Here is a 12,283-nt window from a genome sequence, read left to right as displayed (position 1 = left end):
CAAACGTAGCACTCTTTTGTGCAACCGCCCAAACAACGCCCCCTCTACCCTCTGTCGAAACACTCGGCATTGCTGCTCCCTAAGGTGAGCTTCTCCTCATAGGCAATTCCGCTCTTATCCGGTCACGTTTGTGTGCCCGAATTTCGCAAGGCAACCTCCATGGGACATGGAAAAGACTCGAGAAGAGAGCTCGCTCACGGGAGAGAGAAGCCAAGGAGACCACGAGAGTGCTGAGAGTGGGACAGCGCTGAATAGGCGGGAGAAGCCTGCGCGTATAAACGGAGATATATATCCAATTGCAACGAAGGAACGTGCCAAAGATCGAGAACAATGGCAGAAATGCTAGTAACGTGCACTTCGGGACCAACGCATCACCGGAAGACAACCGCCAAACATCGAAAGAGTCGCGATGCTCCGCAACCTACGTGCAAAGCGGTCGCACACCGGGTAAGGGAGTGAGAGCCCCAAACATAGCTGGGCGAGGCGCTCACTCCGCTCTTTAATATCTCGTTAATACCGCCAAGGAAATGGCACAAGCACACACACACAAGCATCCTCGGAAGAGGACAGTTCGAGTGACAGGTCAAATCCAAGAGTTCCGAAGACTACCTCCAGGAACAATCGGGAACAAGACCGATTACAAGTCGTCGAGTCTGTTACTGGGCGAACACGAGATGCGCACAGGAAATCGATCAGCCCTCACAATGGCCCAAGGCCAGAGATCGGACTGCTACGATTTACCCCAACAATCATCGTGCCACTCTTCGCAGAGAGGTGATAGACGCCAACGAGCCCGCGCATAGCAATCGAGGTGTAAAAAGGGCGTTGAAGGCAGGAAGCCTGGACGAAAGAGGCTACGAGGTCACCTCGAAGCGGTCTAAGAATCGGGCGCACTTGGGGCGACTACCAGTGCCAACCCCTTATCCCGCGGTGCGTCCGACACACAGAAATTTCCAAGGCGGCCAAGGAGCCTCCCCGCATAGCAATCGGGGTGTGAGGTTACGGATGCAGCATTGATAGCAATCGAGGTGTGAGGCGAAGGATGCAGAAGTGAGAGCCGAGGGATGTAGCAGAGATAGCAATCGGGGTGTGTGATGCAGAAGAGATAGCAATCGAGGTGTGCGGTGGGAAGGGCCCAGCAGCCAGAATGCATGAAGCGACGGATGAAGCAGTGATGACAACCGGGCTGTGAGGAGAGGAGGGATGCAGCCAAGAAAGCAATCAGGGCTCGAGGCAAGGGATGCATCAAGGATAGCAATCATGTTGTGAGGCGAGATTCCAAAGGCTAAACGTGAGAGGCTGCAGGGTCGACTCAGAGAGGTCTATGCATGTGAGAGGCTGAAAGCAAGGTCGACTCGGAGCGGTCTATGCATCGGGCGCGCTTGGGGCGACTACCAGTGCCAACCCCTTATCCCGCGACGCGTCCGACAAAGAGAACGTTCCAAGGCGGCAGAGGAGGTTACCAGCCGAAGGATGCAGTAGCAATAACAGGTATAGTTCCGCGGCGGCCGAGAAGACTCACCGCATAGGAATCGGGATGCGAGGCGAGGGATGCGGCGGGAAGGCCCCGACGGCTAAACGGAAGAGGCTGCAGGGCCGCCTCGGAATGGTCCAAGCATCGGATGCGATTGGGACGACTACCAGTGCCAACCCCTTATCCCGCGATGCGTCCGATACACAGATAGTTCCAAGGCGGCCGAGGAGCCTCACCGCATATCAATCGGGGTGCGAGGCGAGGGATGGGGCGGGAAGGCCCCAACGGCTAGACGGAAGAGGCTTCAGGGCCACCTCGGAATGGTCCAAGCATCGGACGCGCTTGGGGCGACTGCCAGTGCCAACCCCTTATCCCGCGATGCGTCCGATACACAGATGGTTCCAAGGCGGCCGAGGAGCCTCACCGCATAGCAATCGGGGGTGCGAGGCGAGGGATGGGGCGGGAAGGCCCCAACGGCTAGACGGAAGAGGCTTCAGGGCCGCCTAGGAATGGTCCAAGCATCGGACACGCTTGGGGCGACTACCAGTGACAGCCCCCTATCCCGCGATGCGTCCGATACGAAGATGGTTCCAAGGCGGCCGAGGAGCCTCACCGCATAGCAATCGGGGTGCGAGGTGGGGGATGCGGCGAGATGGCCCCAACGGCTAGACGGAAGAGGCCACAGGGCCGCGTCGGAATAGTCCAAGCATCGGACGCGCTTGGGGCGACTACCAGTGACAACCCCTTATCCCGCGATGCGTCCGATACGAAGATAGTTCCAAGGCGGCCGAGGAGCCTCACCGCATAGCAATCGGGGTGCGAGGTGGGGGATGCGGCGAGATGGCCCCAACGGCTAGACGGAAGAGGCTGCAGGGCCGCCTCGGAATAGTCCAAGCATCGGACGCGCTTGGGGCCACTACCAGTGACAACCCCTTATCCCGCGATGCGTCCGATACGAAGATAGTTCCAAGGCGGCCGAAGAGCCTCACCGCATAGCAATCGGGGTGCGAGGTGGGGGATGCGGCGAGATGGCCCCAACGGCTAGACGGAAGAGGCCACAGGGCCGCCTCGGAATAGTCCAAGCATCGGACGCGCTTGGGGCGACTACCAGTGACAACCCCTTATCCCGCGATGCGTCCGATACGAAGATAGTTCCCAGGCGGCCGAGGAGCCTCACCGCATAGCAATCGGGGTGCGAGGCGAGGGATGCGGCGAGATGGCCCCAAAGGCTAGACGGAAGAGGCTGCAGGGCTGCCTCGGAATAGTCCAAGCATCGGACGCGCTTGGGGCGACTACCACTGCCAACCCCTTATCCCGCGATGCGTCCGATACACAGATAGTTCCGAGGCGGCCGAGGAGGTGGGGGATGCAGCGAGATGGCCCCAACGGCTAGACGGAAGAGGCTGCAGGGCCGCCTCGGAATAGTCCAAGCATCGGACGCGCTTGGGGCGACTACCAGTGACAACCCCTTATCCCGCGATGCGTCCGATACACAGATAGTTCCGAGGCGGCCAAGGAGCCTCACCGCATAGCAATCGTGGTGCGAGGTGGGGGATGCGGCGAGATGGCCCCAACGGCTAGACGGAAGAGGCTGCAGGGCCGCCTCGGAATGGTCCAAGCATCGGATGCGCTTGGGGCGACTACCACTGCCAACCCCTTATCCCGCGATGCGTCCGATACACAGATAGTTCCAAGGCGGCCGAGGAGCCTCACAGCATAGCAATCAGGGTGCGAGGCGAGGGATGCGGCGAGAAAGCCCCAACGGCTAGAGGGAAGAGGCTTCAGGTCCGCCTCGGAATGGTCCAAGCATCGGACGCGCTTGGGGCGACTACCAGTGACAACCCCTTATCCCGCGACGCGTCCGATACACAGATAGTTCCAAGGCGGCCGAGGAGCCTCACCGCATAGCAATCGGGGTGCGAGGCGAGGGATGCGGCGAGAAGGACCCAACGGCTACACGGAAGAGGCTTCGGGGCCGCCTCGGAATGGTCCAAGCATCGGACGCGCTTGGGGCGACTACCAGTGACAACCCCTTATCCCGCGACGCGTCCGATACACAGATAGTTCCAAGGCGGCCGAGGAGCCTCACCGCATAGCAATCGGGGTGCGAGGCGAGGGATGCGGCGAGAAGGACCCAACGGCTAGACGGAAGAGGCTTCGGGGCCGCCTCGGAATGGTCCAAGCATCGGACGCGCTTGGGGCGACTACCAGTGACAACCCCTTATCCCGCGACGCGTCCGATACACAGATAGTTCCAAGGCGGCCGAGGAGCCTCACCGCATAGCAATCGGGGTGCGAGGCGAGGGATGCGGCGAGAAGGACCCAACGGCTAGACGGAAGAGGCTTCGGGTCCGCCTCGGAATGGTCCAAGCATCGGACGCGCTTGGGGCGACTACCAGTGACAACCCCTTATCCCGCGACGCGTCCGATACACAGATAGTTCCAAGGCGGCCGAGGAGCCTCACCGCATAGCAATCGGGGTGCGAGGCGAGGGATGCGGCGAGAAGGACCCAACGGCTAGACGGAAGAGGCTTCGGGTCCGCCTCGGAATGGTCCAAGCATCGGACGCGCTTGGGGCGACTACCAGTGACAACCCCTTATCCCGCGACGCGTCCGATACACAGATAGTTCCAAGGCGGCCGAGGAGCCTCACCGCATAGCAATCGGGGTGCGAGGCGAGGGATGCGGCGAGAAGGACCCAACGGCTAGACGGAAGAGGCTTCGGGTCCGCCTCGGAATGGTCCAAGCATCGGACGCGCTTGGGGCGACTACCAGTGACAACCCCTTATCCCGCGACGCGTCCGATACACAGATAGTTCCGAGGCGGCCGAGGAGCCTCACCGCATAGCAATCGGGGTGCGAGGCGAAGGATGCGGCGAGAAGGACCCAACGGCTAGACGGAAGAGGCTTCGGGTCCGCCTCGGAATGGTCCAAGCATCGGACGCGCTTGGGGCGACTACCAGTGACAACCCCTTATCCCGCGACGCGTCGATACACAGATAGTTCCAAGGCGGCCGAGGAGCCTCACACGCATAGCAATCGGGGTGCGAGAGCCGAGGGAAGAGGCTGCAGGACCCTCGGAATGGTCCAAGATCGAATCAGCGCCTCGGAATGGTCAAGATCGAACGCCTGGGCGACTACCAGTGACAACCCCTTATCCCGCGACCTTCCGAACCCGCGACTAGTCCGAGGCGGCCGAGGAGCCTCACCGCATAGCAATCGGGGTGCGAGGCGAGGGATGCGGCGAGAAGGACCCAACGGCTAGACGGAAGAGGCTTCAGGGCCGCCTCGGAATGGTCCAAGCATCGGACGCGCTTGGGGCGACTACCAGTGACAACCCCTTATCCCGCGACGCGTCCGATACACAGATAGTTCCGAGGCGGCCGAGGAGCCTCACCGCATAGCAATCGGGGTGCGAGGCGAGGGATGCGGCGAGAAGGACCCAACGGCTAGACGGAAGAGGCTTCAGGGCCGCCTCGGAATGGTCCAAGCATCGGACGCGCTTGGGGCGACTACCAATGACAACCCCTTATCCCGCGACGCGTCCGATACACAGATAGTTCCGAGGCGGCCGAGGAGCCTCACCGCATAGCAATCGGGGTGCGAGGCGAGGGATGCGGCGAGAAGGACCCAACGGCTAGACGGAAGAGGCTTCAGGGCCGCCTCGGAATGGTCCAAGCATCGGACGCGCTTGGGGCGACTACCAGTGACAACCCCTTATCCCGCGACGCGTCCGATACACAGATAGTTCCGAGGCGGCCGAGGAGCCTCACCGCATAGCAATCGGGGTGCGAGGCGAGGGATGCGGCGAGAAGGACCCAACGGCTAGACGGAAGAGGCTTCAGGGCCGCCTCGGAATGGTCCAAGCATCGGACGCGCTTGGGGCGACTACCGTTGCCAACCCCTTATCCCGCGATGCGTCTGATACACAGATAGTTCCGAGGCGGCCGAGGAGCCTCACCGCATAGCAATCGGGTTGCGAGGCAGATTATTGGGAAGGGAACCCCCTGGGATGCGGCTCAAGCAGTGCCCAAAGGGACTGGAATGCGGAATCACATCGAGAGACCCAAATGCTATACGAGGGCTCAAATCGAATTATCGATTTGGCCACGACATGGACGCATCGGAACGACTACCTTTGCCGAACCACTCGCAATTGCATCCATACCGAAACCAATAGACATTTCCGTTAGAGCCCTCGCATAGCATTCGGGAATCTCGCATGCCCCTCTAAATCGACCAATGCTGGCGCTCAATGAAAATCCGAGCGCTACCACCGTTCGAGCGCCAGCATTGGTCGAGTTAGAGGGGCACGGGGGAGAATGCTCCAGTCAACACCTCCCCTATATAAGTTATTTGTCCGATTCTCGCACAACCGTAGTCTGCCTCGTCGAATCAAACAACGGTCCCAGATTCCGACTTCCGTTCCGTAGAGACCCAAAAGCTAGATGGAGGCTCGCAAGAAAGAGAGTCGGCGCATAGCAATCGGGTTTCTCGAACGTTTAGGGACCGAGCTCACTTGCGGATAGGGCAAAATCCGCCAAGCAACCCAAAAGCTAGACGGGGGCTCGAATCGAATCGCCTAGGCGGCCACAACAACGACGTGTTGGATCGACTACCAGTGCCAAACCATTCAGCAAGACTAGTCTGTGTCGAGGCCGGATAGAGATTCTCAGAGAGCGCCCGCATAGCATTTAGGAGACCTGCCGCGTCCCTCACACTCGACAAATGGTGGTGCACGTTTATAAATCCGAGCGATCCCAACCCTTTCAAGCACCAACATCGGTCGAGATAGAGGGGCACGGAGGGGGCTGCGTGAGACAACACAGTCCCCTATATAAGTTATTTGTCCGATTCTCACACATCCGAAGAATGGTCATCAAATCGGACAACAGCCCAAACTTCCGACTTCCGTCCCAGAAAGCCCAAGAGCTATCTAAAACGTTCATGGCCGGAACTCGATCGCGGCTATACCAGTCCGCCAAGCAACCCAAAAGCTAGACTGGAGCTCTAGTCGAATCACCTCTGTGGCCATTGCAAGGACGTGTTGGAGCGACTACCATTGCCGAACCATTCCGCAGGTCGAGTCCATACCAAGGCCGCATAGAGATTCACGATGAGCTCCTGCATAGCAATCAGGAGACTTGCCGTGTCCATCACAATCGATAAATCCTGGTGCAAGATTTTTGCATCCGAGCGCTCCAACCAGTCGAGCACCAGCATCAATCGACATAAACGGGCACGGGGGGAGGATGCTCGAGAACACTACCTCCCCTATATAAGTTATTTGTCCGATTCTCAAGCAGCCGAAGTCTGGTCATCGAATCGGGTCAAAGACCACAACTTCCGACTTTACCCACAATGCAAGTCATCGAATCGAACATCGGCCCCCGAGTCGGACTCCATGCGTATGTCAGGTCATCGGACCCAAATTCCGCCTTCCTGCGCATGGCGGGCCATCAATATCAACTCGGTCATCGGACCCAAACTCCGCCTTTTTGCGTATGGCACGCCTTCAAATCGGTCATCGGACCCAAATTCCGCCTTCCTGTGCATGGCGGGCCATCAACATCAACTCGGTCATCGGACCCAAATTCCGCCTTTCTGCGCATGGCACGCCATCAACTCGGTCATCGGACCCAAATTCCGCCTTCCTGCGCATGGCAGGTCATCGGACACAAATTCAGACCTCGCCAATATGCCTACGTATCGAATCGGTCATCGGACCCAACTTCCGACTTCATCCATACTGTAGGGTCTTTGAGGTTGGCGCGGTGCGCTCAACCCAGGGAGTCGACCCATCGAAGCATACACCTCCCCTATATAAGCTATTTGTCCGATTCCCACACCTGTGTAGTTTGCACCTCTGACCAGGACATCGACCCCAACTTCCGAACTCGACTGCAACGACGGCACCAGCGCCTTGGTGCGCACCTTGCGACGCACAGTCCCAACATTCGCCTTCCTGCACATGGCAGGTCATCGGACCCAAATTCCGACCTCGCGAGTATGCCTACATATCGAATCGGTCATCGGACCCAACTTCCGACTTCATCCATACCGTAGGGTCTTTGAGGTTGGCGCGGTGCGCTCAACCCGGGGAGTCGACCCAACGAAGCATACACCTCCCCTATATAAGCTATTTGTCCGATTCCCACACCTGTGTAGTTTGCACCTCCGATCAAGACATCGACCCCAACTTCCGAACTCGCCTCCAACGACCGAACCAGCGCCTTGGTGCGCACCTTGCAACGCACAGTGCCAACATTCGCCTTCCTGCACGTGGCAGGTCATCGGACCCAAATTCCGACCTCGCGAGTATGCCTACATATCGAATCGGTCATCGGACCCAACTTCCGACTTCATCCATACCGTAGGGTCTTTGAGGTTGGCGCGGTGCGCTCAACCCGGGGAGTCGACCCAACGAAGCATACACCTCCCCTATATAAGCTATTTGTCCGATTCCCACACCTGTGTAGCTTGCACCTCCGATCAGGACATCGACCCCAACTTCCGAACTCGACTAAAAAGACCGCACCAGCGCCTTGGTGTGCACCTTGCAACGCACAGTGTCAACATTCGCCTTCCTGCACATGGCAGGTCATCGGACCCAAATTCCGACCTCATGAGCATACCTACTAATCGAATCGGTCATCGGACCCAACTTCCGACTTCATCCATACCGTAGGGTCTTTGAGGTTGGCGCGGTGCGCTCAACCTGGGGAGTCGACCCATCGAAGCATACACCTCCCCTATATAAGCTATTTGTCCGATTCCGACACCTGTGTAGTTTGCACCTCCGCTCAGGACATCGACCCCAACTTCCGAACTCGCCTGCAACGACCGAACCAGCGCCTTGGTGCGCACCAAAAGTGCGCACTTTTGGAGGGCACTTTTCTGCGCTCCAAAGGTGCGCACTTTTGGAGGGCACTTTTTGGAGGGCACTTTTCTGCGCTCCAAAGGTGCGCACTTTTGGAGGGCACTTTTTGGAGGGCACTTTTCTGCGCTCCAAAGGTGCGCACTTTTGGAGGGCACTTTTTGGAGGGCACTTTTCTGCGCTCCAAAGGTGCGCACTTTTGGAGGGCACTTTTTGGAGGGCACTTTTCTGCGCTCCAAAGGTGCGCACTTTTGGAGGGCACTTTTTGGAGGGCACTTTTCTGCGCTCCAAAGGTGCGCACTTTTGGAGGGCACTTTTTGGAGGGCACTTTTCTGCGCTCCAAAGGTGCGCACTTTTGGAGGGCACTTTTTGGAGGGCACTTTTCTGCGCTCCAAAGGTGCGCACTTTTGGAGGGCACTTTTTGGAGGGCACTTTTCTGCGCTCCAAAGGTGCGCACTTTTGGAGGGCACTTTTTGGAGGGCACTTTTCTGCGCTCCAAAGGTGCGCACTTTTGGAGGGCACTTTTTGGAGGGCACTTTTCTGCGCTCCAAAGGTGCGCACTTTTGGAGGGCACTTTTGTGCACTCCAAAGGTGCGCACTTTTGGAGGGCACTTTTCCTGTGCTCCAAAGGTGCACACCTAGGTGAGCACCTTCGACCACACCTTGTAGCACACCAAACTCTGACTTTCGACTTCATCCGCAATGCAGGGTCTTTGAGGTTGGCGCAATGCGCACAACCAGGGGAGTCGACCCATCAAACCCAACACCTCCCCTATATAAGCTATTTGTCTGATTCTCATACATGCGTAGCCTGCAGGAGCAATTAGGACATCGACCCCAACTTTCGGCTTCTAAACGAAAACAAGGTCTTTGAGGTTGGTGTAATGCGAACAACTAGGGGAGTCAACCCATCAAACCCAACACCTCCCCTATATAAGCTATTTGTCTGATTCTCATACATGTGTAGTCTACAGGAGCAATTAGGACATCGACCCCAACTTTTGACTTCTTAACGAAAACAAGGTCTTTGAGGTTGACGTAATGCGCACAACCAGGGGAGTCGACCCATCAAACCCAACACCTCCCCTATATAAGCTATTTGTCCGATTCTCATACATGTGTAGCCTGCAGGAGCCATTAGGACATTGACCCCAACTTTTGACTTCTTAACGAAAACAAGGTCTTTGAGGTTGGCGTAATGCGCACAACCAAGGGAGTTGACCCATCAAACCCAACACCTCCCCTATATAAGCTATTTGTCTGATTCTCATACATGTGTAGCCTGCAACAACGATTAGGACATCCACCCCAACTTTTGAATTCGTCTGCGTTGACCGCACCAAAGGTGCACGCCTTGGTGCTCACCAAAATCCGACTTCCGACTTCTTCTGCTATGCGGGGTCTTTGAGGTTGGCGCAGTGCGCACAACCAGGGGAGTCAACCCACCGAATGCAACACCTCCCCTATATAAGCTATTTGTCTGATTCTCATACATGCGTAGACTGCAGCAATGATTAGGACATCCACCCCAACTTTTGACTTCTTAAACAAGACAGGGTCTTTGAAGTTGGTGCAGTGCACACAACCAGGGGAGTCGACCCATCAAACGCAACACCTCCCCTATATAAAGCTATTTGTCCGATTCTCATACGTGTAGTCTGCAGCAGCGATTAGGACATCGACCCCAACTTCCGAATTCGTTTGCATTGACCGCACCAAAGGTGCACGCCTTGGTGTGCACCCTGGAGTGCACTTTGGTGCTCACCTCGGTGCACACTTTGGTGTGCACCTCGGTGTGCACCAAAGGTGCGCACCTTGGAGCGCACCAAAGGTGTACACTTTGGAGCGCACCACATAGGGTCTTTGAGAGGTTGGCGCAGTGCGCACACCAAGGTGGGTGTTGAGGTGCGTGCCGAGGTGGGTGGGTGCTAGGGTGCGCTCCATGGTGGGTGCCAGGGTGGGTGCGTGCTAGGGTGGATTCCAAAGAGGGTCATAGGGTGGGTGCCAAGGTGGGTTGGTGATATAGTGGGTTCAAAGGTGGGTACTAGGGTGGGTTCCAAGGTGGGTCACAAGTTGGGTGCCAGGATGCGTGGGTGTTAGGTTGGGTGCCAAGGTGGGCTCCTGCGTGGGTGGGTGCTAGGGTGGGTTTCAAGGTGGACGCGAGGGCGGGTGCCAAGGTGGGTAACAAGTTGGGTGTTAGGATGGGTGAGTGCTAGAGTGGGTGCCAAGGTGGGTGGGTGCTAAGGTGGATGCCAAGGTGGTTCACAGGGTGGGTGGGTTCTAGGGTGAGTTCCAAGGTGGGTCACAGGTTCAGTGCTAGGGTGGGTGTCAAGGCGGGTGTCGAGGTGCCTGGGTGCTAGGGTGTGGATGCCAATGTGGGTCATAGGGTGGGTACTAGGGTGGGCTGCAATGTGGGTGCCAAGGTGGGTAACATGCTCGGTGGGTTCTAAATTGGGTGCCAGGGTGGGTGTGCACCCACCTTGCCCGAGGTGGGTGCCAAGGTGCCAGTGTGGTGTGGGTGCTAAGGTGGATGCCAAGGTGGGTGAGAAGGTGGGTGATAGGTTGAGTGGTAGGATGGGTGGGTGCCAAGATGGGTCACAGGGTGGGTGCAAGGGTGGGTAGGTGCTAGGGTTGGTGTCAGGGTGGGTGGGTGCTAGGTTGGGTTCCAAGGTGGGTGCGAAGGGTGAGTGTCAAGGTGGGTCACAGGTTAGGTGCTAGGATGGGTGAGTGCTAGGGTGCAAAGGTGCCAGGGTGGGTGCTAGGATGGGTCGATGCTAGGGTGAGTGGCAAGGTGGGTCCACAAGTGTCAAGGTGGGTGCCGAGGTGGGTGCCAAGTCGGCGACTGCTATGGTGGATGCCAAGGTGGGTCACGGGGTGGGTGCCAAGTTGCTAGGTTGGGTTCCAAGGTGGGTGCCAACGTGGGTGCTAGGGTGCGTGGGTTAAAGGGTGTGTCACAACGTGGGTGCCAGGATGGGTGCGCACCCACACTGGCCAAGACGGGTGCGGGTGCAAGGTTGGGTTCCAAGCCCGGTCACAGGCTGGGTGCTAGGATGGGTGGGTGCCAAGGTGGGCACCAGGGTGGGTGCACCCACCCTGGCCAAGGTGGGTCACGGGGTGGGTCCTAGGGTGGGTAACGGGGTGGGTACTAAGGTGCGTGCCAAGGTGGGTCATAGGGTGGGTGCCAAGGTGGGCACCAGGGTGGGTGTGCACCAACCCTAGCCAGGGTAGGTCACGGGGTGGTTGTCGGGGTGGGCGTCAAGGAGCCAAGGTGGGTGGCAAGTAGCCAAGTTGCGTGCCAAGGTGGGTGTCGGGGTGGGTGCCAAGGATCCAAGGTGGGTGCCAAGGAACCAAGGTGGGTGTCTGGGTGGGTGCCGAGGTGGGAGCCAGGGTGGGTCCCAAGGTGAGTGCAAAGGTGGGTGCCAGGGTCAAGGTGAGTGCCAATGTGGGTTCCAAGGTGCCAGGGTCAGGGTGAGTGCCAATGTGGGTTCAAAGGTGCTAAGTTGGGTGCGAGGTTGGGTGCGAGGGTGGGTGGGTGCCAAGGTGTGCTAGGTGGAAGCCCGGGTGGGTCGGCATCCCATGGGTGTCGAGTTGGGTGCCTGATGGGTGCTTCTTGTCAAGTTTTAGTCGTCGGGACTCATTTCGAGCCTTAGAGGTCGTTTCTTGTCCGGTTGCCCTGTCTTCGACCTGGGAACCCAATTTTGGTCCTCGGGTCCCATTTTTTTTTGTCTCGCATCCCACTTTTGGCCTGTGGCCTTTTCGGGGTCGATTCTCGTTTTGGGCATCAGAGCATGTTTCTTCTCCTAAAACCCAATATTTGTTTATTAAGTCTCGGAACACATTTTTGTTCTCGTGGACCCATCATGGGTCTTGGAACGCATTTGTGGTCCTTGGGTCCCATTTTGCATCCCGAAACTTGTGTTTTGGTGCTTGAT

Source organism: Cryptomeria japonica, unplaced genomic scaffold (assembly GCF_030272615.1).
Source record: "Cryptomeria japonica unplaced genomic scaffold, Sugi_1.0 HiC_scaffold_1677, whole genome shotgun sequence".
Lineage (NCBI taxonomy): Eukaryota > Viridiplantae > Streptophyta > Pinopsida > Cupressales > Cupressaceae > Cryptomeria > Cryptomeria japonica.
Note: the sequence above shows the minus strand (reverse complement) of the source record.